Source organism: Pleurodeles waltl, chromosome 5 (assembly GCF_031143425.1).
Source record: "Pleurodeles waltl isolate 20211129_DDA chromosome 5, aPleWal1.hap1.20221129, whole genome shotgun sequence".
NCBI lineage: Eukaryota > Metazoa > Chordata > Amphibia > Caudata > Salamandridae > Pleurodeles > Pleurodeles waltl.
The window spans coordinates 1793828513-1793854927 of NC_090444.1; positions in this window are offsets into that span (position 1 = coordinate 1793828513).

A 26415-nucleotide genomic window follows, 5' to 3' on the forward strand; every position below is an offset into this window, starting at 1 on the left:
TGAGAGGGGACCCAGAGGACCGGTGATGCAGTCTTTTGTTGCCTGCGGTTGCAGGGGGAAGATTCCGTCGACCCACGGGAGATTTCTTCAGAGCTCCTGGTGCAGGAAGGAGGCAGGCTATCCCCAGAGCATGCACCACCAGGAAACAGTCGGGAAAGCCGGCAGGATGAGCGATACAAGGTTGCTAGTAGTCGTCTTTGCTACTTTGTTGCGATTTTGCAGGCGTCCTGAGCAGTCAGTGGCCGATCCTTTGGCAGAAGGTGAAGAGGGAGATGCCGAGGAACTCTGGTGAGCTCTTCATTCGGTATCTGAAGAATTCCCCAAAGCAGAGACCCTAAATAGCCAGAAAAGGAGGTTTGGCTACCTAGGAAGGAGGATAGGCTAGTAACACAGGTAAGAGCCTATCAGAAGGAGTCTCTAACGTCACCTGCTGGCCCTGGCCACTCAGAGCAGTCCAGTGTGCCAGCACACCACTGAATCCAAGATGGCAGAGGTCTGGGGCACGCTGGAGGAGCTCTGGGCACCTCCCCTGGGAGGTGCAGGTCAGGGGAGTGGTCACTCCCCTTTCCTTTGTCCAGTTTTGCACCAGAGCAGGGCTGGGGGATCCCTGAACCGGTGTAGACTGGCTTATGCAGAGATGGGCACCATCTGTGCCCATCAAAGCCTTTCCAGAGGCTGGGGGAGGCTACTCCTCCCCAGCCCTGACACCTTTTTCCAAAGGGAGAGGGTGTAACACCCTCTCTCTGAGGACGTCCTTTGTTCTGCCTTCCTGGGCCAGGCCTGGCTGGACCCCAGGAGGGCAGAAACCTGTCTGAGGGGTTGGCAGCAGCAGCATCTGCAGTGAAACCCCGGGAAAGCCAGTTTGGCAGTACCCAGGTCTGTGCTAGAGACTCGGGGGATCATGGAATTGTCTCCCCAATGCCAGAATGGCATTGGGGTGACAATTCCATGATCCTAGACATGTTACATGGCCATGTTCGGAGTTACCATTGTGACGCTATACATAGGTAGTGTCCTATGTATAGTGCACGCGCGTAATGGTGTCCCCGCACTCACAATGTCCGGGGAATTTGCCCTGAACGATGTGGGGGCACCTTGGCTAGTGCCAGGGTGCCCACACACTAAGTAACTTTGCACCCAACCTTCACAAGGTGAAGGTTAGACATATAGGTGACTTATAAGTTACTTAAGTGCAGTGGTAAATGGCTGTGAAATAACGTGGACGTTATTTCACTCAGGCTGCAGTGGCAGGCCTGTGTAAGAATTGTCAGATCTCCCTATGGGTGGCAAAAGAAATGCTACAGCCCGTAGGGATCTCCTGGAACCCCAATACCCTGGGTACCTCAGTACCATATACTAGGGAATTATATGGGTGTACCAGTATGCCAATGTGAATTGGTGAAATTGGTCACTAGCCTGTTAGTGACAATTTGGAAAGCAGAGAGAGCATAACCACTGAGGTTCTGGTTAGCAGAGCCTCAGTGAGACAGTTAGGCATCACACAGGGAACACACACATATAGGCCACAAACTTATGAGCAATGGGGTCCTGGTTAGCAGGGTCCCAGTGACACATAACAAACATACTGACAACATAGGGTTTTCACTATGAGCACTGGGCCCTGGCTAGCAGGATCCCAGTGAGACAGTGAAAACACCCTGACATATACTCACAAACAGGCCAAAAGTGGGGGTAACAAGGCTAGAAAGAGGCTACTTTCTCACAGGGGGTGCTTGCATTGCCTATTACATAGGCATGGGCAGTGCAGGGACCCTCCTGTGGCACCCGGCACTGACTTTCTGCCAGCCTTTTTACGGCGGTGACCACGGCTTGAAAAGGCTGGCGGAAAGATGACTTGTGATCAGCAAGGTGGTGCTGAACTCAGCGCTGCAGTGACTGACCACAACGGCAACAGCCACCCTGTTGTGAACCATTTTCCTGGCGATGGCTGCAGTCCCGACCACCAAAGTCATAATTTGAGAGTTGGAGCGCTAGGAGTGCGGCGGTCAGACCACCACAGTGAGTCTGGCAGTCTTGAGACCGTCAGACTCGTAATGAGGCCTGAAGTCTCTTATCATACAGAACAAAAGCCATGTTGTGATGGAGGATCAGGGTGGCAAGCAGTCCACAAATGTGACCCCGGTGTGTAGAGGTGAGTGCCGTGTCCCTCATATGTTGACCATATATATTTTACCTACACGTGATCCCTATAAAAACAAACCTAGGCTAAGCTTTTCCTACCTGTTCATGTCTCTGTCTCCCTCGAAATACTGAGTGATACCATACATGTGCTGAGTGAAACTTTACAAAAGGCCTCCCTCTGTTAGCCATGAGAAGCCCAAGTAGTCGTGTCTAACTCCTTCTAGTGTGTGAATGTAAGTTGGGGGATGTCCAAATATGCCTTCTGGACTACATTCCCTGCACTGTGAGTGTATCAACGTTTTGAATCTTAGGTGAACATGCTGGGGAAGACTGCCATAACTTCCCTGAAGGGCACCTCGAAAACTACTAAGAGCTTTAGGATTTGGCAGACAGGGTACTGTGTGACAACATGGCATATGTTCTGTCCCGCTTTGACAGTTATGCACTTGTCATACAGTGAACAGAATATCAGCCATATTCTGACAGAAGGTGAAGGTGGCAAACAGGCCATTGCAAGAATAATTTATAAAGAGTTTCCAAAGTAGAGGGAACAATTTGAAAGGCTGCTTGCCTTGTCAAGTAGAGGACAATGGAAGGATGTATCCATGGACAGCAATTGAAAGGTGCATACTATCAGTATGAAAGCTCCACTTCAGTCAATTTCTCAAAATTTCACATTTATGTGTTACAAAGTGAAACAAGTTGGATAACAGACCTAGCTGAAGTGGGTTTTGGGAAAGGTTATACTGTCTCTCTTACCTCTTTCCTTGAGTAGCGAAAACTGGACATCAATGTCATGCTCAATTCTTTTCTCTATTGTAGGAATGCAGTTGTCTAAGTGACAATCCTGTGGCCTTGCAATGTTCTCCACAGCAGATGAAGTAGCAGCTATCACTTCTACAATAGTAAGACTTTCACTTATGGCTAACTGAAAGTCAAGGAAACACACTGAACTTACTATGGTGGTACACAATTTATGAATTGTGTAAGAAATTGAGCTATTGGTTGAGAAGGAGAAGAAACCATCTCAAGTATAAAGCTTGCAACACGCTCTTTTCTGTGAACCACATACCCCATTTTTGCACTTGCCTTTCACAGAGTAGTGAAGCGAAGTAGCCCAAGGTCTACTCGAGAGACCCCCCAGCTTGCAGGTTTGCAATAATAATAACACTAAATAAATCACAATTCCTGTCAGTGCTTTTGTTATAAAAAGAAAAAAAATGCTTTATTACACACACACTACTAAATACTATGCATTAATGTATTAATATGCACAATTACGTTGCTGAAAATATCTTTAATGACATCTGCAGAACACAGATAAGTGTACTCCTATACATGTGCAGAGGCAGAATATCATAGCGTTCAATTAAAGAAAGTCGGGACTATTGGCTTTGTCAGCGTGTCACCACAATTATGAAAATTGAGAGATGAGAGAATTTGATTGACCAGAAATGTATCACAGGAGACTGTACAAAACAGTGAAGAAAATAAGCAGAATTAGAGTGCTTGGGCCACGTAACATAGCTCACTGACAAGATGGACAAGCTTTGGACATCAGTGGAGCTGAACATTTGTCCACCCTGCCTGCTGATACTGAGCTCATGGATGGTGACACCTGTCACTCCACATGAATTGAGAAAGCATCAAACTAGGACATCATGCAAAGACAATATTCTAAGCGATGTAGCATATTTTCATCATCCAAAATCATAAGGACAGCAGAATGTAAAATGGAACTAGTCACAGCTACCCTAGAAAGTAACAATATTTACAGATCCTTCTAAAAAGTGGCATATGGCAGTCAAAAAAAGAAGTGATGTGTAATGGGATAGTCACCAAAAATGGACATTGTCCTATACTCCTCGATTTTGCATTCCCATGCCCCATTTAGAAGATGGGTAAGGTCGCCTTACAGAATTAGAGCTTCCATTTGGAAAGTAGAGTCCAGATTGAAGGTACCAGGAAAGATGTTGATAGATCAGTTGCTAGTTCTCCACCATGTTCAATGGTCGTTTTGGGACAGACCACTATGCAAACTATAGTGCTATATCACAGAATTGCACAGCATTGTCTGCCGATTTTGCATACTCACATTGGTGACTCCACTTTCACCTCACCAGACAGTCATGGTGTAATTACTGTGACTGATATGGTTCCACTGTGGCAGCGAGTTAAGTTCCGAACACCCAACTTTAAATCATCGCTACAGTACTTAACTTTCAGAAACAACTGGGAACATTTATTAATATAACTGGACATTTGGAAGCAAATTTTTGACTATACACAAACCATCAAACGTAAATGAGATGATACAAACTTTTAACCATCCCCACTCATTTTATTTTTGTATTTGTTTATTGAAACTTTTGTAAAGCATGAACTTGGCCTGTGGGTATCAGAGTGTTGTGCATCAAAACAACTCACTTACAAGGAATATAGGTCAGTAAGCATGCTTAGTAATTGTAAACTGTATATAAGTTCTCGAGTGGTATTGGTTGGCCCAGTAGGATAATTAATTTGTAATATATAAAGGTCTGTTAAGGAGAGTCATAACCTCTGTTGACCGTTGAATGCATCTGCCCGTTGTAGTGTGTGATGAGAAACATGAGAGGCTTAGGCATTGTCACGCCTTAGGCCTTGTCCCTATGTCTTCAGGGTCGTGCAGGCGGTGGCAGATATTTTGGTACTAATTTGACTCTTCTTGAAGGAGGATTTGAAGGGATTTGTTTGTATATCCGATGCAAGAGAATTTCAATTTTTCCTTCTTGAATCTAGCTGGCTGCAGCAATAGGGGATTCAGAGCAGCACTGGCAGAATTGTCCTTTTAATTTGATATGTTTTCGAGCCAGATACTTTGGAATGCAGGTGTGTATAGCTTTGTGAGTAAAGCACACTGTTTTAAGTAGGCATCGAGCTTCTATTGGAAGCCAGTTTAGCATGGTGATTGTGGGAGGGATGTGATTGAAATGCCTTGTTCCCGAGATGAACGTGGCTGCTGCTTTGAGAGTGCCCTTCATGGGTGCCAGGTGAGTTTTTTGCTTCCTGTGAGGATGGCATTACCAAAATCTAGTCTGGCTATGACAAGTACCTGCACTACATTATTGAGACTGTGTTAAGGAATGAAAGCTCGCCGGTACCACTGCTCCCTTGCCAGATGATGCTGATGTACACAAAGAACACAAGAGCAGAAGGGTGGAGAGACAAAACATGAGAGAAATCTGTAAATATCTGTATGAATGTACATACTTGGTGCACACACAACCACATCAGCTTACACACCTACACGCAGCACCCACAATAATAGTCATGTCTATGCCCCTAGCTAGTGGCCACTACCCCAGAATACAACTCATTTCCTACATGAAACACAGACCTGATGAACTGTGTGGACTACATACATGGGGGATCATGGCCAGCCAATGCATCCACTAGTCCATGGGCCCACAAAGAATCCTACTGTACAGGAAGATCAACCCCTATGGGCCTATTTGGACTGCTGACCCCTGCCCCACACCATTTCCATGCCTATGGGGGGCAGGACTGCAGGAACACACCTGTCAGAGTTCCTGGCACTAGACATACCACAGCACCCAAACACATCCATCAAAGTAGCATTAAACAGTGTTGGGACTCACCCCCTTGTGGCTGCTGTGCTGCCTTCAAGCACCCATCCAAATCCAGATATGCCACCGCCAGAATGCGGGCCATTATGGGGTCAGGGTCCGACGGGCACCCCTTCCTTGTTGGGAGGCCTTCCCCAGCTGGGCCTCGCAGGTCTCCTTGCCCTGCGCCGCAGGTCCTCCCACCGCTTCCTGCAGTGGATGCTCCACCGGTTGTAGACCCCAGGGTTTGCACCTCCTTGGCGATGGCTTGCTAGAGTCCCCTCTTCTGATGGGTGCTGACCTGTATGGGACACACAGAGAAGAAAAACAGATGTCAGGATATGCCCATCTGATACAGCTGATATGTCGTCCACTATGGGCCAGAAACTTCACGGGATCATTTTACCAACTCACTAACAGTACATGCCACACAATCTACGCCTGTGCAGTTACAAATTGAGCAAACATGCTTACAGGCATCCGCCACCATCACACACATTCATGCAAGACAACCGCCAACAGACCTGCCCCTCTGGTCACCCATATAACTTGACATACAGGGGTAGGACCCCGTCCACCAGCTTCTCGAGCTCCTCTGTGGTGAAGGCCGGGGCCCGTTCCCCTGTGACTCGTGCCATTGGAGTAACCAGAGTCAGGACACAGGAGCACACTCAGTGGAGTACTTGCATGCACGGGAATCGGGAGTCTAGTGAAATTGGGGTGACGACATGACGTACGCTCTGCGGCGGTGTACACCGTCACCGCCGGCCGCGATCATGATTGGCCCAGTTTCCCCATTGACAACCATGTTAACCAATAAATGGGTGCACAACGGTGAACAACGCCATTCGCCATGACAACTACCGCCAGCGGAATTATGTCACTTCCACTCCTTCATATCTGGATGGCAGGAGGCTACCATTTTGTTAGGACCACATACATATTTCCTGGTCAGGTGCCCCATCCAGGGCCTACAAACCCCAGCCCTTAGTCGCCTGCCTACATGAGTGTCTGTTCCTCACATTCACCCATCTCATGTAATGTATCCACACTGGCATGACATTAGACCAGAGGTATCTCTGCATACATGTGCCTAACATTATACATCATACATCGCTTGTATATGTAACCTATGTATTGGACACAAGTTGCACATGTTTTGCATGTGTATGTGTATGTGTGTCCCTCAAATGTGTTCTTTCCTCCCCGTAGGTACAGACCCATGTGGCGAGGGAGGGCCCCATCTGTGTACAGACCTCTTTGGATTTGGATACCATGGAGGAATGTAACATCATTGTCACCTACAGACTCAGTCGTTCAACAATCCAGGACCTATGTGCTTTACTGGATCCTGTACTGAGACCGGCTAATCGGAATCAGCATGCCATCCCTACTGAAGTGCAAGTGCTATCTGTACTCCATTTTGTGGCTACGGGCTCATTTCAGGTGACAGTGGGCATGGGAGCAGGGTTCTCACAGCCAATGTTTAGCCTCATCCTGTCAAAATTCCTGGATGCATTTATACAACACATGCAGACATTTGTCCAGTTTCCCCCAAATGGCTGAACTCCCTGCCATCAAGTCTGGATTTTATGCCGTTGCTAACATACCCCATGTGATAGGAACCCACATAGCTCTCATCCCCCCAAGAGTGAATGACAGGTGTACAGGAACAGAAAGAACTTCCAGTTAATGAACATACAATTGGTGTGTATTGCTGACCAGTACATATCACATGTCAATGCCAGATTTCCAGGATCAGTTCATGATTACTTTGTCCTGAGGAACAGCAGTGTGCCACACATGATGGTACAACTACTAGGGGACAGAGGTTGGCTCATAGGTGAGTGTGTATGACACTGGATCAGTACATAGCTGACAGCCAGGTTGTATGCAAGTATGCAAGTTTGTTAAAGTCCTTTTTCGCCCACTTTTGCAGGTGGTTCTGGCTACCCCAACTTGCAATGGTTCCTGAAACCTGTGAGGAATCCCAGGACAGATGCAGAGGGGAATTATAAAGAGGCCCATGGACAGACTAGGAGGGTGATTGAGTGCACTATAGGTCTCCTGAAGGCTAGGTTTTGTTGCCTCCATCTCTCTGGGGGATCCCTGTGCTATGGCCCTGAGAAGGTGTGTAGAATAGTGGTGGCCTGCTGCATGCTGCACAACTTGGCTGTGAGGAGAGCTGCCCCCCTTCTAGAGGAGGAGGGTGCTGTACATCCAGACCTGCAACCTCTGAGAGGGGATGAGAGTGATGGTGAGGATGAAGAGGGGCAACTCCAGGAACCAGCTGATACGCCTATACTTCCAGTGACTATGAGGTACTGTTCACTGATACTGTTTTCTGCACTGCATAATGTTTGTCTGACTCATTTGCTTGGGGATGTGGTGTCTGTAGTCATTGACACTGTTACCTGAAGAATGAGGTGGCATGTGCCATGGAAACAAACATGGTGTACATTTTGACTTACTCCAGACACTGTTGTGCCTGAAGTACCATTCCCGCAATAAAGGTATGATTATGGAATGGACTGGCTAATGCATTCACAATAACAATTAACTACTCATAATGACAGGGGACATACAAATTGGTGTAGTCGTGTTTTATTACGTGTCACAATTTCATAGGTGCGCTGTACAGTGATAGGGAGTGGGCTCATGGTGCATGTCCATACCAGGTACATGGGCTCAGCGATTGGTAGCAGTGGGATATTGGTCCATATGTCACTTGCAAGTTGGTATGTTGGTATTGGCGGGTCAAGGTGGTAGCACAGTGGCACACATGGGAGACATTTCAGGGCAGAGTCACTTCTTAGCGGGGGCCTTGGTCTTATCAGGTGTTCCAGTGCCATATCTGGGTCTGAGGGCACGTTTGAGTGACTGGTGCTGGGCTGCAGGGCTAGGGGTGCTGGTCTCCTGTGTGTCCTCTGCCAGTGCCACCAGTCCAGTTGCTGCTGCAGATGTGGATGGCAGGTCTGTGTCCTGGCTAGTGGTAGGGGCTTCCAGATGTATGGGGGTCTCAGGCTGGCTAGGGTAGTGATGCTGCAGCACCCCTGCAATGGTGGCCATGGTGGCATTGAGCTGCTTCCATTGCTCCATGGCCTCTTGGTGTTGTGCTATCTGCAGCCTTTGATTCCGCTCCAGGGTGGCCAGGATCTGTCCCATCCTGTCTTGGGTATGGTGGTATGCTCCCAGGACCTCAGATATCACCTCCTGGGCTGCAGCATCCATCCTTTGGCCTCCCCCCTGGGCCAATGATGCCCTACCACTGGGCCTAGCCCCCTGTGCCTGTGTCCCCTGCACAGGTCTGACAGTCCCACTTGCACTGGGGCCATCATCATCCTGCCTGTTGGTTGGTGGAGACTCCGGTCTCTGTACATGTGGTCCGCCAGTCTATGGCCTGGAGACACTGGTGTGGGGTCGTTTGGCCAGAGCTGATGTTGGTGGCTGGGTGGTAGGGGTGTCAGTGGTATCCTGGGTGGAGCTACTCGAGGGTGACAATTCATTTGTAATATATAAAAGCCTGTTAAGGAGAGTCATATCCTCTATTGACCGTTGAATGCATCTGTCTGTTGTAGTGTGTGATGAGAAACATGAGAGGCATAGGCATTGTCACACCTTAGGCCTTGTCCCTATGTCTTCAGGGTGGTGCAGGCGGTGGCAGATATTTTGGTACTAATTTGACTCTTCTTGAAGGATTTGAAGCGATTTGTTTGTATATCGGATGCAAGAGAATTTCGATTTTTCCTTCTTGAATCTAGCTGGCTGCAGTAATAGTTGATTCAGAGCAGCACTTGCAGAATTGTCCTTTTAATTTGATATGTTTTCGAGCCAGATACTTTGGAATGCAGGTGTATATAGCTTTGTGAGTAATGCACACTGTTTTAAGTAGGCATCGAGCTTCTATTGGAAGCCAGTTTAGCATGGTGATTGTGGGAGGGATGTGATTGAAATGCCTTGTTCCCGAGATGAGCGTGGCTGCTGCTTTGAGAGTGCCCTTCATGGGTGCCAGGTGAGTTTTCTGCTTCCTGTGAGGATGGCATTACCATAATCTAGTCTGGCTATGACAAGTACCTGCACTACATTATTGAGACTGTGTTAAGGAATGAAAGCTCGCCGGTACACCTGCTCCCTCGCCAGATGATGCTGATGTACACAAAGAACACAAGAGCACAGGGGTGGAGAGACAAAACATGAGAGAAATCTGTAAATACCTGTATTAATGTACATACTTGGTGCACACACAACCACATCAGCTTACACACCTACACGCAGCACCCACAATAATAGTCATGACTATGCCCCTGACTAGTGGCCACTACCCCAGAATACCTCTCATTTCCCACATGAAACACAGACCTGATGAACTGTGTGGACTCTACACATGGGGCACCATGGCCAGCCAATGCACCCACTAGTCCATGGGCCCACAAAGAATCCTACTGTACAGGAAGATCAACCCCTATGGGCCTATTTGGACCGCTGACCCCTGCCCCACACCATTTCCATGCCTATGGGGGGCTGTACTGCAGGAACACACCTGGGTGGGGCTACTGGAGGGTGACAGTCCAGGACTGTGTGACGGGCCAGGGTATTCCTCACTGTCCATACATCCCTCTCCAGTCTACTGAGTGGGGCCTCAGTCTTCGTGTGGGGTGCTGGCACTCCTTGGCCTTTCCGTCCGGGTGGCATGGGTGGTGGTGCCTGTGGGGGGAGTGTACATGTATGTTACATGTTAAAAATCAGATAAGGATGCACAGCCCTGCCCTATTTTATGCTGTTTATTCCCCTGTCGGGCCGTACAGGGACCTTTTGTGGGATTATCCTTTAATTTTGCATGTAATGTGGAGGTGCATTGTGGGTGCAGTAGTGCCTTTGTGAATCCTTGCAAGGGTAGGTGACTGTGTGACTGTGCACGGGGGAGGGATGAGGGTCTGTTAGTGGGTTTATGGGCATGCAGGGTGACTGGATGTGAATGTTGTGGGCCTGGGTGGGATGTGGTCCTGGTGGTAGTTGGAGGGGTGGGGTGGTACATGCATTACAGGTGTGGTGGATATGAAGTAATTTTAGATGACTTACCCGAGCCCAGTCCTCCAGTAAGTTCAGTGAGGCCCTCCAGGTGCAGGATATCCAGTACCTTCTCCTCCCAGTCTGTGTATTCGGGGGTGTAGGTGAGGATCCTCCATCAGTCTTCTGTACCGCAATGTTCTGACTGGATGCCATAGACCTCACCTTCCCTCGCAGGTTGTTCCATCTCTTGCGGATGTGGTCTCTTGTGCGTGGATGGTTTCCCATTGTATTGACCTTGTTTACAATCGTCTGCCATAACTCCATCTCCCTGGAGATGGGTGTGTGCTGCATCTCGACCTTGAGTATTTCATCCACCATGGTCCTTAACTCCTTATCTGTGAAGCGTGGGTGCTTAGGGGGTGCCATGGTGTGTGTTATGGGTGTATTGGTGAGGGTGCTTTGTGTATATGTGTGTGTGACTTTTTGTTATGTTGTGTACAGTGTATGCGTGTAGTGTTGTCAGTCTGATTCATGCAATTGGGATTGAAAAGGATTGTTGGGGTGTGTATGTGGGTATTTTATACTGTTGTGGATGTATGTCAGGTCTGTGGGTTTTAAACTTGCCAATGTGTGCATTTCTTGCTGTTGGGTCCCTTTCCTGGACGTGGTGGTCTGTACCGCCAATGGTCGTTTGACATCCACTATCCACCACAGTGATTTGTGCATCATTATTTGATGGGCGGAGGATTTGTCTGCATGGCGGTGGCGGGGTGGGGTGTACAGGCTTTCTGCCATCATGGGCCCTGGCGGTGGCTGGAGGTTGCAGGAATTTTGGAGGTTTCTGTTTTTGGCATCATTATATGGCGGTGTGCTGTTCACCGCCATGGCAGTCTTCTGTTCGCCGTCACCACGGCAGTCTGCGGTGTTTCCCGCCATGTTCATAATGACCACCATAGTGTGCACATAGTCCAGGGGTTCCCCAAGAAGCTTGACAGAGGCAATAATAGATTATACTAATGCTCTATTTGTGGTAATGTTGTCGAGCAGTTAGGCTTATCAGAGTGTAGTGTTAAGCATTACTTGTACACATACAAGCAATAAGTGAAAACACACACTCAATGACTTAACTCCAGACCAATGTGTTTTTATACAGAAAAATATTCTTTCTTAATTTATTTCTAGAATCACAGGATTCATTTAACAGGTAAGTGCATTAAATGAAAGGTACTTTGCATAGTAATACTTAGAACTTTGAATGGAATCAACAATGTACACAGGTTTCTTTAAAATGGCAAAAAGCTATTTTAAAAGTGGACACTGCAATTTTCAACAGTTCCTGGGGGAGGTAAGTAAAGTACAGTTTTTGAGGTAAGTAACAAACTTATGGGTTCAGTCTCCGGGGCATAGATAGCCCACCGTTGGGGGTTCAAGATAACCCCCAACACCCAGCACCAGTTCCACAGGGCCAGTTAGGTGCAGAGGTCAAACAGGGACCAACATAACGTGGGCCTTTATGGAGACAGGGGGTACTTTGGTTCCGGGCTGCTTGCAGGTAAGTACCCGTGTTGTCAGCGGGCAGACCAGGGGGGTTTAGAGGAGCACTGGAGGGGCCCCAAGTGGGCTCCAAACACGCACCCTAAGCGGCACTGGGACGACCGGGTGCAGGGTGCAAACTGGGCGTCGGGTTCCCAATGGAACTTAATGGGTGGACCCGGGGGTCACTTGGAGCTGCAGGCAGGGCACGGGGGGCTTCTCAGACAAGGATGGCTTCTCAGTCCAACTGGACAGGGAGGAGGGCAGCCTGCTGGCCAATGCTGCACCAGTGGTTGGTTTCAATCGAGTCTGGGGGCTCCGGGTGCAGTGCTTCTCCAGGCGTTGGATATCTTCCTCCCGGGCAGTCGCTTTCAGAGGGATCCGCGGAATTCCCTCTGCAGGTGTCGTCGTGGAGGGGTGGAGAGGTCAACCCAGGTTGGACTTTTGGCTGGAATCGCCTCGGGGTCTTCTCTGGCTGGTTGGTTCCTCTGGACACAGGCCAGGGGCATCAGGTGCAGAGTAGATTTGGACTCACGCTTCTGGAGTGAGGTGGGAGTCCCTTTAAAGATGGTTGCTTTTTCTTCTTGTTGGACAGGTCCGCTGTCCACAGGAGTTTCAGGGTCCTCGGTAATGCAGGCAGTCCCATGGAGGCTTTTCAGGGGTCACTGGTCCTGCAGAACTCGTTGCTTCTTCTTCTGCATCTTTTTGAATCAGGAGACGGGCCAGTAGGTCTGGGGCCGAGTCAGTTGTTGTCTCCTTCCCTTCTCTGCTCAGTTTTCAGCAGTCCTTCTTCTTTCTTGAGGTAGTCAGGAATCTGAAGAGCTGGGTTCAGGGTCACCCCTAAATACTAAATTTAGTGGTGTGTTAGAGTCAGGGGGCAGTAGCCAATGGCTACTCTCCCTGGAGGTGGCTACACCCTCCTTGTGCCCACTCCCTCTGGGGAGGAGGGCATATCCCTATTCCCATTGGTTCTAATCCTCCAAAGCAAGACAGAGGATTTCTCAAGGAGGGGGTCACTTCAGCTCTGGACACCTTAGGGGTGGTCCTGGCTGAGGAGGTGTCTCCTCCTTGTTGTTCTCATTATCCCTTTGGACTTGCCGCCAAAAGTGGGGGCTCGTTCGGGGGGGTGGGCATCTCCGCTGGCTGGAGTGCCCTGGGGCACTGTAACACCAGGCCTGAGCCTTTGAAGCTCATCACCAAGTGTTACAGTTCTTGCAGGGGGAGGTCTGAAGCACCTCCACCCAGGGCACTCACCCCATGTGGTCAGAAACTCGTCTGGAAGTGGCAGGCTGACATAGACCGGTCAGCCTTACACTAGCAGTTGGGTTAACATACAGGGGGCATCACTAAGATGCTCTCTGTGTGAATTTGACAATAAATCCCACACTAGCATCAGTGTGGGTTTATTGTGCTGAGAAGTTTGATACCAAACCTCCCAGTATTCAGTGTAGCCATTATAATGCTGTGGAGTTCGTAATGACAAACTCCTAGATCACATATTCAGTATGGCTACCCTGCACTTCCAATGTCTAAGAATCTATTTGGACATTGTATGGGCATATTGCTCATGAAGCTATGCCGTCACCGGTGGTATAGTGCACCCTGCCTCAGGGTTGTAAGGCCTGCTAGAGGGGTGAAGTACTTATGCCACAGGCAGTGGTTTAGGGACAGGGCACCCTGAGGGGAGTGCCATCTCGACTTTGTCTCCCCATCAGCACACACAGGCTGCCAGGCAGTGTGCATGTGCTGAGTGAGGGGTCCCCAGGGTGGCATAATACATGCTGCAGCCCTTAGAGACCTTCCCTGGCCACATGGCCCTTCGTGCCAGGGGTACCTTTTACAAGGGACTTAACTATGTGCCAGGGCTGTGCCAACTGTAGAAACAAATTACAGTTTTAGGGAAAGAATACTGGTGCTGGGGCCTGGTTAGCAGGGTCCCAGCATTCTTTCAACCAAAGTTGGCATCAACACTAGGAAAAAAGTGGGGGGTAACCATGCCAACAGTGGCATTTTTCTACAGCCTCTCTCACCTGTGCACCTTGCCCCTGCCCCCTACTGCCTTTCCTGCCATTTCTCTTCCTGAGCTTTCCCCGCCCACCTCCCACTGCGCCCCTCCCACCCCCGGACCTACTTAATGGCGGTCAAGCGTGACCAGACTGAGCAGGTCCTGTGTCAGTTCCCCCACTGCCCATAGGCCCTGCCAGCCTCTGCCCTGCTCTTCTGAGTGGGTGCAGGGTGCTGCAGGGTGTTTTGCTGCCTGCCTGCCTGGTGTTGCTTTGTGCCTGTTGCTGCCTTTTCTTTTTTGGCCTCTCTGGCCTGTGCCATGTGCCCCTGCCCCCCCACCCCGCTGCTGTTCCCGCCATTTCTCTTTGCACGCTTTCCCTGTCCACCTCCCACTTCGCCCCTCCCACTCGAGGACCTACTTAATGGCGGTCACAGCCAAAGGCAAGACTGTCTGCTCCCGCCCATGCCTGGACCATACCCATCACCAGAAACCCAGGCCCCCAGGAACTGGGACAACTGCTGCATCTCCTTTCCCAGGATCACAGTCAGACCCTTCACATGCCTCCAATGCCACTTCACCTGCTACTCCGAGACCTTCACTGCATCCACACCACCGCCTTCCAAACCCAAGAAACAACTCCAATACCTGCTGCTCTATGCACGATCCCTCTGTAAACACACTGCAGGCCGCACCCTGGAACCCATCTTTACAACCAGCAAAAAAATCAAGTTCAGCCCACAACAGAGCTCACATGGACTGACCACCACCTAGTACACTTCACCATAACCAGCAAACCGGAGCTGTCCAACACACCCCCATCCCTCCCTTTCCGCAAATGGAGAAAAAACACAGATGGACCACCGCCCTCCAACCCAGCAAACCCATCTTCTGTGGCAACCTCGAACAAGATACCGGCAATCTCTCGAAATGGATCATCAATAGTGTCAACAAAGTAGCCCCCACAAGGAGTTTCGCCCCCAGAAGATCCAGCAAGCCCGCAAGGTGGTTCATCCCCAAACTACACACACTCAGGAGAGAATGCAAAAGGCTAGAAAGATGGTGATGAGGTAGCAAGGACCCTGCAGACTTGACCATCTTCAAGGTCGTGCTGAACAAATCCCCCACAAAGAAGCTAAAAAGATTGCCCTACTCAGCCACATAGAGGAGAGCACCAACCGCCCGAAGAAGCTCTTTAAGATCGTCAAGGAGTTCTGCAGCCCAGCAGAAAACACAATCCAACACACCCCAGCCCCCTGTGATTCACTAGTCGACTACTGCATGACAAAATCACAGCCATCTACAATAACTTCCAACTACAACCCACCTGCATTGAACACCTTCTGACCCCATCTGAGGACTCCCCCAGCCACCTCATCATGGTCTGAAGGCCACCAACCATCCTGGAAACAGCCACCATCATGACCTGAACCGAAAGCCATGCCCAGATTACATCTTCTACCTGCGCCAGAAGGAAATCAGCAGCATCCTCTCTCCAATTCTCAACAGCTCCGTCAAGACTGCCACATCCCCAAAGCATGGAAACAAGCAGAGGTCAAGCCGCCCCTGAAGAAACCTGGCACTGACCCCAGCAAACTAAAAAATTACTGCCCCACGTATCCTCCTGTCACCAAGTTCCCACGCCCGCAAACTCTGCATCATCATCGACAGCAAACTCACCTTCAAATAGCAGATAAACACAGTGGCCTCCTCCTGCTTCTACATCCTCTGCATGCTATGAAAGATTCTCAAATGAATTCCACCTAAACCCGAAAAATGGTCACCCAAGCCATCATCACCGGCACACTAGACTACGGAAACCTGCTCTATGTCTGACTCCCTGTACAGCTTCTCCACAGCCTGCAGACCGTCCAGAATGCAGCAGCGAGACTCGTTCTAGACCTTCCATGAAGAAACCATATCACCCCCACCTGGGAAGTCTACATTGACTGCAGGTGCACAAGAGGTGTGAATTCAAAGTTCTCACCATCGCCTACAAAGCCCTCCACATGATCGGGCCCAAGCTAATCTACTCAGATTCTCCTTCCACCAGCCAACCAGGGAGCTCTGCTCAACAACCCTCGCCCACGTCCAGAGAATCTAGCGCAGCTGCTGCCGAGGGTGCTCCTTCTCCTACCTAGCCGCCAAAAACTGGAACAAACCCCCCCTCACCTCCGCACCTCGCATACCCTCCTCGACTTCAGAAAAAAACTCAAAACTTGGCTCTCTGAGGAGTAGCTTAGACACACAACAACAACCTTGAGCACCTGGATCACCCTGTGTCATAAGCCACACTTTACAAATACTATGATTGATTGATTGAGCTCTGAGTATAAGCACCTTGGGGTCCAGACACCTACACACTTGCCCAAGCCCCTGGATAACCTTGTGGGTGATTCGTGAGCTAAACAAATCAATGACAGTTTGAGTTACTAAATGCTAAAGCACCATCTCTTCACGATGAAGAACATTCGGAAACAGAAAGAAGTATTTAAAATTGTTAGCTTTCTATCTTCTGTGAAGATCTGTGAAACTCAAACCATCATTTGAGTAACCTTGAAGATGTTGTACTCATAATGCAACACCATGTCTCTGCCAGACTGCAATATTTATATGTGATGCATATTTTATAGTGCAGATAGCATAGACTGAAATATGGGTTATGAAATATACATAATAATTTAAACTGCTAAACTAAAGAAAAAAAGATCTCTCATGTAAAAACTTTGCGGGCCAATTCGAGAAGTCCGGCCACGAATGCACAGCGGGATTTTGCGTACCTTTGTTCATTAAATCATGCAGCATATACACTAAGGGCCATATTTACGAAGTGAATTTGTTTACACGGTCCATTATCCGACCAGATCTACATTGCCTATTCCCACTAGGAATTCACAAAGACATTCCTGGCAGGCATAAGTCTATTTACAGGGGTGAAGATTTCCTCCACACGTGCAGCAGTCCCGGGTTTCAGGGCAGGGCTTTCCTTGAACCTTTGATGACACTCACAAACTTGCAAATGTATTGGCTTTTACAAACCATGATCTAAACCATTCCCACCTTGGAAATGTAAACAAGGTTTCATGTGATTCCCAATGGAATCCATATCAAAACATACATCAGGTGCAACTTTCTATGCTGATTCCAATAAGAATCAGTGAATTTTAAAAAGTAATAAATCTACACCAGCCCACAGAAGTACATCTGTGGGAGCAGAGCTGCTATTTTTATGAATAAGACCCTAAATACTTAAAAGTAAGAGTTGGTGCACATGCACAGCTAGGAAACATGGAGTGGTGGTTGACACTTCAGATTTAATTCCAAAGTAGTAGCATTTACAAGATGATACATTCTTTCCAATTCCTGATGATAAACGTCCCAGTGATGTTAAGGTCCCCTTGCAAGTTTCTGTAAAGCACACTTTAATTGTAATATGAAACTTTTTTCCTAGGCAAAAACAGTTAAGTAATACCTGTGGGAATTTGTGTCTGGAAAACGCTAGAGTGAGGCAATAACACACAACTTAAAATCAAAATCGGAATCAAATACATTTTGCACCCAATTTTTGATTTACAGAGTGTTAGAAATCTCAGCCTTAGGCTGGTCTTCTCCAAACATTTTGCCTACTTCCCTCCTATTCTTGTTGAAATTGGTCTTTGTTGCCCTTGAGACTCTACTATGTGCACAATGCCACTGCTAACCTGTACTAAAATGCTTGTGCTCTATAATACTTGAGGACTTTAGCTTACATCTGATCTATTCAGTTTACTTATAAGTCCCTAGTCAAGTGCATACCATACACCCCAGGCTGGTAAAAAACAGTTTACTAATGGGCCTTCATTACTGACTATGCACTTACCAAAGCAGCCTCTTGAATTTGCCTCAGGGCTCCCATTTGTAGCTTGTTGTGCAGTTTAAACTGCTGTTGAACCTGACCCTCTCTGCAGGGTCAGCCACAAACGTTTTGCGTTCGTCCTATTTTTTTGCTGAATTTGTTTTTGTTTACCTTAGGACTCTGTGCAATTTACCACTGCTAACAGGTTCTAAAGTGCTTGTGCCCTCTCTCTCCTAAACATGTTAACATTGGCTTATACACAAATGGCATATTTAATGTACTTAAACATTCCTGGCAAAGTGACACTACATGTGCCCAGGACTTGCAAATTAAATGCCATTAGGTGGGGCTGCAGCACTGATTGTATCCCCCCTACCTAAGTAGCCCTTTAAACATGTCTTAGGCGTGTCATTGCTGAGCCTGTGTGTGCAGTTTTAAACTGCAAGTTTGACCTAGTAATATAAAACTTTTGAATAATTTATGGTTGAAAACACTCTATATTCCTCAAAAGCTTTTTTGTGATACTCAAAGGCAGTAATTTGGCGTGCAAAATTTGGTTCATGCACTGCCTCACAAAACAGTTAGTATTCCATAAACTGGCTGGTGTGCATACAGTCCCAAGAAGCACTGCCTAACAACATAAATTGAATTAGAACCAAGTAATCCATAGTTATCCAAATTTTATGCCAATTTCTTCAATAGTTTTAAAGTTCATTCAGAGGCAACATGATTCCAGTCTTCAAATACATAAATATGGCTGTTCAGGCTTTATTTCACAGCATGTCAAAATTCATGTTTCATCCTGGGTAACCGTGATAAAATACACCAAACTACTATAATTTTAATAACTCTGTTGTAGGCTCCTTTGGCTCCTTATGTGGTGTGTGTCACTGTGGTTGATGTTAGAAGTGTTGCGCAGATACTTCACACATTGCCTCTGAATTAAGCCTAACTGCTGTGTGCCAAGTTATCTCAATGCTTAGCACAGGTTAATTTAGGGTGTGCTCGTGACTTCACTCTGAGAAGAATTGTGGTTTCCGCATGAGAAGGGTTTCACCCCCTCAAACAATAACCCAATTTCTTACACCTGCCATTTCGAATTGGCAAAATAACCCAGTTACCAAACCTAAAACTCCCTTTCTAATACACTTACAGCCCTAAACGGCACATAGGATAGAGTGCATTGAGTCTAAAAAGTAGGACAAATACTTTTATGTTTTACATATTCCTATGGAGTTAATTGACAGGGGGATTCTGAAAACCTTAATGAGGGCCCTGATTAGTTCAGGCTACAATTTAATTCTTCTAGACAAGGTAATGTCCTCTCTCCACCTCCACCCAGCTAGTAAGTTACAAATTGTTCCAAACATTTAGACCCATTAATTTCTCAAGCTAAACAAGTGGGGCTTCAATTGCTCCTAGAAGAGGGGCACTGAATTACAGTGCAAATGGGGTGTCTGCACGTTGTGGCAAAGAACAGAGAAGCTGTTGGATGGAGCTGACACAGTGGGCATTAATACGAGTCTGGCAGTCATTAGACCGCCACATTACAGCCCTGGTGGTCAGGCCACCAGGGAACTGCCAGGTCCGCCAAAGTGTGGAGGTTGGCTGTGGTCCTAATCCACCAGAGCAGCGCTGCAAGCAGCACTGCCCCGAGGATTACAACTTCGTCTCCACCAGCCTTTTCATGGTGGTAGCATCGCCATGAAAAGGCTGGTGCAGATTGGGTGCAGGGGGCACCCTGTGGGGGCCCCTGCACTGCCCATTCACTTGGCATGGGCAGTGCAGGAGCCACCCTGGCCAGCACTCTTGAAATATTCACTATCAGCAGACAGTGAACATTGCGAGGGTACTGGAGAACCCTGCAGGCTACAGCATTGCCATTGGCTCGATTTCTAGTTGGAGACCATACCGTAGCCTGTTGCCTTCTAGGCCAGTGGGCGGAAATGTTTCCGCCCACTGACTTATCGGGGAAACTCTTAATGACACCGGCGAGGCTACGCACGGCCACCCGGTCGGGAGTTTGGCGGACGGTCTTTCCCATCCACCAAACTCGAAATAGGGCCGTGTGCGGATTTCTCCCTTTACTCACAGTGAAATTGGGCCCTTGAGAGGTGGGGGCTAAGCCAAAGGTACGGAAGGCTGCCTGAGCATTCCACTAACAAGAGTTAAAGCCTCCACCGGAACCATTCTGATTGTTTGTCAAACTCACTGCTATGGATGCTAATGAAGTACAACGTTCGACAAGGAAATGCAAATTGAATTATTTGAATCAGAGACGTGTATGTTGGCATAGGTAATCTTGCCAGAATGTGTACGTTTGACAGAATTTTACCATTTAAACATTAGGTCATGTGTTTATCTGAGTAATAAACGCCTGCATGTTTTTCATTAAGTTAGCCTCATAATTAGTTGATTGGTACTGTTAGTCAAGATAGAAACTGATATAAAAATTGGGACTGGTGATGTTGTGTTCATCTCCTTATAGCAAGCCTTTAGAATTAAGTGCACCGGAGAGCCCAGTCTTTGACTAGGCCCCTATAACACTGATTTGTACAACTAAAAGGAATTTTAAAGAAAGCAAGGTGTATCATTTTGTAGGAGCTCTGGAGGATGAAAATACAAACAAAACCAGTTCATTAAAGCCAGGTATATTTTCATTTCCCTGTTTAATGCCGAGAATGCAAGTGAAAGAAAAGGCATCTGAGGCAGCTGTACTTGTCTGAAGATGAAAGGCCCAGAGATACATTTGCATTACAAAGAAGCCCGTTTCAATCTATTGCTTTCTGTAACACTCCCTTCCTCAGGGCTCCTGTATCTGATGAGCGAGAGGCAATTTTGCAGTTGATCATTTAAATGGCGAAATCCGGCTGGATCTGCTGCAGATAGTGGTATGAGGCAGATATTGGTTGTCAGCTCTGTTCCACAGCTCACAACCTTCTGTACCATCATGAAATGAAAGAAATGTACTATAAACAGGAGTATGATTGTAGAGTGCAGACATATTAGATTATAACGCAGTGAGTACACCAAAACAAACACACACCCACAAGCGCACACACACGCACTGACACACACACTGACGGATCACTGACAATATTGGAACAAAAAATATTGTGTGGACAGAATATCAGGTCAAAAATATCGAGAACCAAAATATCAAGAGAGTAAGTGCAAATAAGTAAGTATTGATTTACTACGTCCCTTGAAGATATATATATATATATATGTATATGTGTGTATGTTTATTTATCATATCACGGAACATATATGTGGAGTTATATACAGTAAACCTTTACTTTCCTGTAGAAACTTAGCTTCATGATATTTGTGTCCTTGATATTCTTGACACAATATTTTGTCCCACAATATTTTTGGTTCCAATATTCTGCCTAAACACCACACTGAAACACACAACAATGCATCACAGACACAACCCCATGCCCCTACACACACACCAAATACTCACCACACACATGCACCACTCACAAACAGCTGTGTCCACACACACACACATGCATACAGACACACTACATGATGTCTAAATATTGGCAACAAGAAAACTGAACATTCTTTATGGGGTTCACTACACCACATGAATCCTATTTATATCTAACACCTAAAAGTGCAGAGGAAGAAACACAAGGCTAACCCTGCCTCTTTTCACAAGAACTCGATGAAACTGCACCCATCTCAATAAAAAGACAAGCACAAAAACACTTATGGAGATATTCATTTACTCCCAGAGTTAGCTGTGAACATTCAAAAAAAATTCTTCTAAAGTGATAGTGACACTAGCTGTCAAGACAATTGCAATTTTCTATCTCTATTAGTTTAATCTTCCGAATATCTGGAGATGTTTCACCTAAACTGATTGTGTTTTAAGCAGCTATACATTCTAATATAAATCATCTTATTTGAATTCTGAAGGGCTCAAAAAGGTAGAATTGTCTTGAGCTCTTGTGTCACTGATGGAGAGTTCTTGACTGCAGAAGGATAAAGGTGATATTGACAAATAAGTTTGTTTATGCATTCATAGTATAAGCTGACATAGGAATAGGTCACTCTGAAATGGATCGTATTCTAAAATATTAATCATGCAAAATGTGAACATACATTTGTTTAAGAAATAGTGTAAAAATGTAGATGCAAAATTGAGTGGATTTTAATGCACCAGTCTGAAAAAATGCAAGTATTGTGTTTGGGCTTGGCCAATCTACTTTCATTTACAGTTCAAGCATATATTGCATTTACACTAGATATTTAAGTGTTGTGTTCACATTAACACTTTTAATGTTATGTGACATTTCAGAGGTTGTGCAGAGGGTAAACAAACACACATAATCCCACCAATGACACACACACACACACACACACACACACACACACAACAAGACATACCTATAAGTATGAGGACCGGCCATTGACCATAATGAAGTGCGTATTTACTATTCTAAGTCCACGCATGCTTTGATAGAAGGGAAGGTTATAAAGCGGACCAAGGCAAATATAACTGCACTTTTAGTTTTTTGATGCTCTCGTTTGAAACTACCTAAACACACTGAGGGGGACCGGTTCTCAAAATGCACCAGTTCTCACAAGGATAGTGTTTGTCTGGAACTGACAGTGTTTACCCATGCTATGAGGACTGAACCGGTCCTCACAGCATGGGCTATACATGCTCATGTTTACACACACACAAACACACACACACAAACACACACACCTAGAGACATACACACACAGACATGCGCACACATATTCACACTGCTTCTGATGTTAAAGGGAAATTTCGATTATGCTTACGGAAGTAGTAGCTCTCAGATGGGGAGTCCTTCTAATTGGTGGTGGGGGGAAAGGCACTGCCAAGCGAGATATTTATGTGAATGTAGAGGAGGTGGTGTAGGATTTAGGGGGGTTAGTAGATGATGGTGTGCACTGGCAACCCTAAATAAAGATGGCCTCTGGAAGATGAGGCAGGAGGAGTGGAACTTCACTCCAAAGTTCTACACTACATCATTGTGTATTAACTGTTCACTTCTGCTCTCAGAACTCAGCTACCTCTCCTACCAATTGTTGAATGTGTTTTTGCCTTTGAGCCTGTTCAGTGATCCACTTGCCTTTCATCTAGGTTTGTGCTAAACGGACACCACATACATACATAAGCATTTATGTTTGAGAGACTCAAGAGCTTGAGTATAGGCCTCTGGGTGCTATGAGCTAGCCTGAGACTTGTGAGGAGAAGTGGGATTGGAACTAAAGAGTTTAAACAGGGTGAGAGTAGAAAACAGAATAACTGAGAGACGTAGCAGAGGGAGCTGGTCTATAGGTTGTCGGCAGGAGAGTAGTAGGATGATATCAGGCATGCGTGTGTAGTAGGAGTTGAGGTACGGCAGATTTTGCAGAGGTTCAATAAGTTGTAGCTAGGATGGCCTCTATCGTGTCAATGAAAGAGGATAGTCAGATGTTGCTGTAGAAATGATCTCCTTTTTTTGCAGCTGAGGGTAAAAGGAGGATGGACTCATGTGGACAGACTAGAGGGGAAATAGATACTTTTGGGTTCAGTGAACAAGAATAAGTAGATGATCTAAATCTTACCAGGGCTCGCTTTAAACAGTGCATGGTCGTCCAGTAGCAAATGACAAGAGGGCAGCTAGAGGTTGGAAATGTTTAAGTTTCAGAACAAAAGGGGAAAGTGAGTGACAACCGAATGAACAGTCTGGTATTTCCAAGTGAGTAAGCCAAGGGCAGAGCATTGGAGGGTCTTCCAATGGTTGTCCAGTAGCAATAGACGAAGGGCAGGATTTAGAACAGGATCCATCAGTGAGATATGTTGTGAATCACTAGTGTAATGTTCTAGTAAGACAGAATTCGACTTAGTTGACAGGAGTTTTGGCATCCTATGTCAAAGCCTGAAGAGAAGACAATGATGAGAGATAATGACCATGGAGATATGTAGGAGAGAGGTGTCTAAGGAATAGCATATGCTGAATCTGTACTGTGGTTGTGGTATCTCGGTTGCTGATAGGGAACTAGTGGGTCAGTCCTTTAAAGTGGAGTCTTTTGTGAGATTCAGAGGAGAGGTGGGAGATGGGTCAATAGTTGGAGGCTCTGGAGCCTTACAAGTAGGGATCGCGAAAAGGTCACAAGCCCAATATAACAAAGCTTTTTCACCTTCTCAAAGCCTTCACCAATCAAGGTGTTGGGTGTTACGAGGGTGAAAAGACAAATCTCAATGGATTAAAATGGCACTGTGAGTCAAAAATATATATGAAACTCACAATTTCAATTTTGCCATGTCTTACAAATTGCAAGAAAAAAGATGTGGCAAAGTGATGTTACCTCACTTCCTCTCATGCAATTCGCAAAGATATTTATCACTGGTTTGTGATCACTCCTGGTGGTGACAAAGTGTTGAAAGCTTACTAATGTTGTATGAGAGTGGCAGCTTCCACTCTGCAAATGACAGCAGTGTGCACCGCAAAAATAGATAGAATTCCCCGATGTTCATTTTGGAAAGTACTATTTTTTCCATTCCCTATTACGGGGAGGATTAATAATAATGGCACTTTACAAACACAAATGGAGATTTGGAGGTCTGCTGTCCTTTTCAGGACTTCATGTCTGCAGCCACATCAGGTCACAAGAATTTGCTGAAAGAGTCCCACCTTATTAAAATTGATGCAGCAGGGTTTCAAATCTTTTCAATTGATCCCTTTGCTCTGTCCTGGAATAATACATCAAGCACAGCAGCAAGAGGTGGCCAGGTAGCATCATTGACACTGTGCAAACAGAAGCACAACCTGCCTTATGATACATCTGAAACCCTCACAGTGCACATGCTTGAACATTATAAACATTTAAGCTCTAAATCCTAAAAAAACTGAAGTGTATGGTATTAGACCTTATACCATAAGACCACATCAATAAACATTTCAAACATCTTCTAGCATAGACATATACTTCAATAAGTGTATTCCAAGTGTGAGTAAGCACTTTATGGCATGGAAGGCCTGTTTTACCATCATCAGATCCTCCATGTGATTAAAGCCTTTGAGCTTTTTATACCTGACTAGGTACATATTTAATTGTTTTGCTTGCAGTATTCTTAGATTATCATCATTCAAGCATCCTAAACCGAATTACAATCAGGAGGGAATTCCTCTACTTATTTTCATTCAGTAAGGGCTCACACAATAAGTTTAATAGTCATTTCTGGTTGTATATCCAGTGATTTTGTGAACTAGAGGGAATGTGGTCGCAAAATGGTTTTGTACAACTGGCAGAACATCTTACAAATGTATAACAACAGATATCTCATGCTATTTATGTAGGAAGTTGGCTCTGTATGTACTATTTCAAATTAAGAAATAGCATGCACAGAGTCCAAGGGTTCCTCTTAGAGGTAAGATAGTGGCAAAAAAAGATAATTCTAATGCTCTATTTTGTGGTAGTGTGGTCGAGCAGTAGGCTTATCAGAGGAGTAGTGTTAAGCATTTGTTGTACACACACAGGCAATAAATGAGGAACACACACTCAGAGACAATTCCAGGCCAATAGGTTTTTGTATAGAAAAATATATTTTCTTAGTTTATTTTTAAGAACCACAGGTTCAAGATTTACAAGTAATACTTCAAATGAAAGGTATTTCACTTAGGAACTTTAGGAACTTTGAATTAGAAAATAGCATATACAGTTTTCACACAAATGACATATAGCTATTTTAAAACTAGACACAGTGCAATTTTCAACAGTTCCTGGGGGAGGTAAGTGTTTGTTAGTTTTTGCAGGTAAGTAAACCACCTACAGGGTTCAAGTTTGGGTCTAAGGTAGCCCACCGTTGGGGGTTCAGAGCAACCCCAAAGTTACCACACCAGCAGCTCAGGGCCGGTCAGGTACAGAGGTCAAAATGGTGCCCAAAACACATGGAGAAGGGGGTGCCCTGGTTCCAGTCTGCCAGCAGATAAGTACCCGCGTCTTCGGAGGGCAGACCAGGGGGGTTTTGTAGGGCACCGGGGGGGGACACAAGTCAGCACAGAAAGTACACCCTCAGCAGCACGGGGCAGCCGGGTGCAGTGTGCAAACAGGCGTCAGGTTCGCAATAGGTTTCAATGGGAGGCCAAGGGGTCTCTTCAGCGATGCAGGCAGGCAATGGGAGAGCTCCTCGGGGTAGCCACCACCTGGGCAAGGGAGAGGTCCACCTGGGGGTTGCTCCTGCACTGGAGGTCGGATCCTTCAGGTCCTGGGGGCTGCAGGTGCAGTGTCTTTACCAGGCGTCGGGTCTTTGA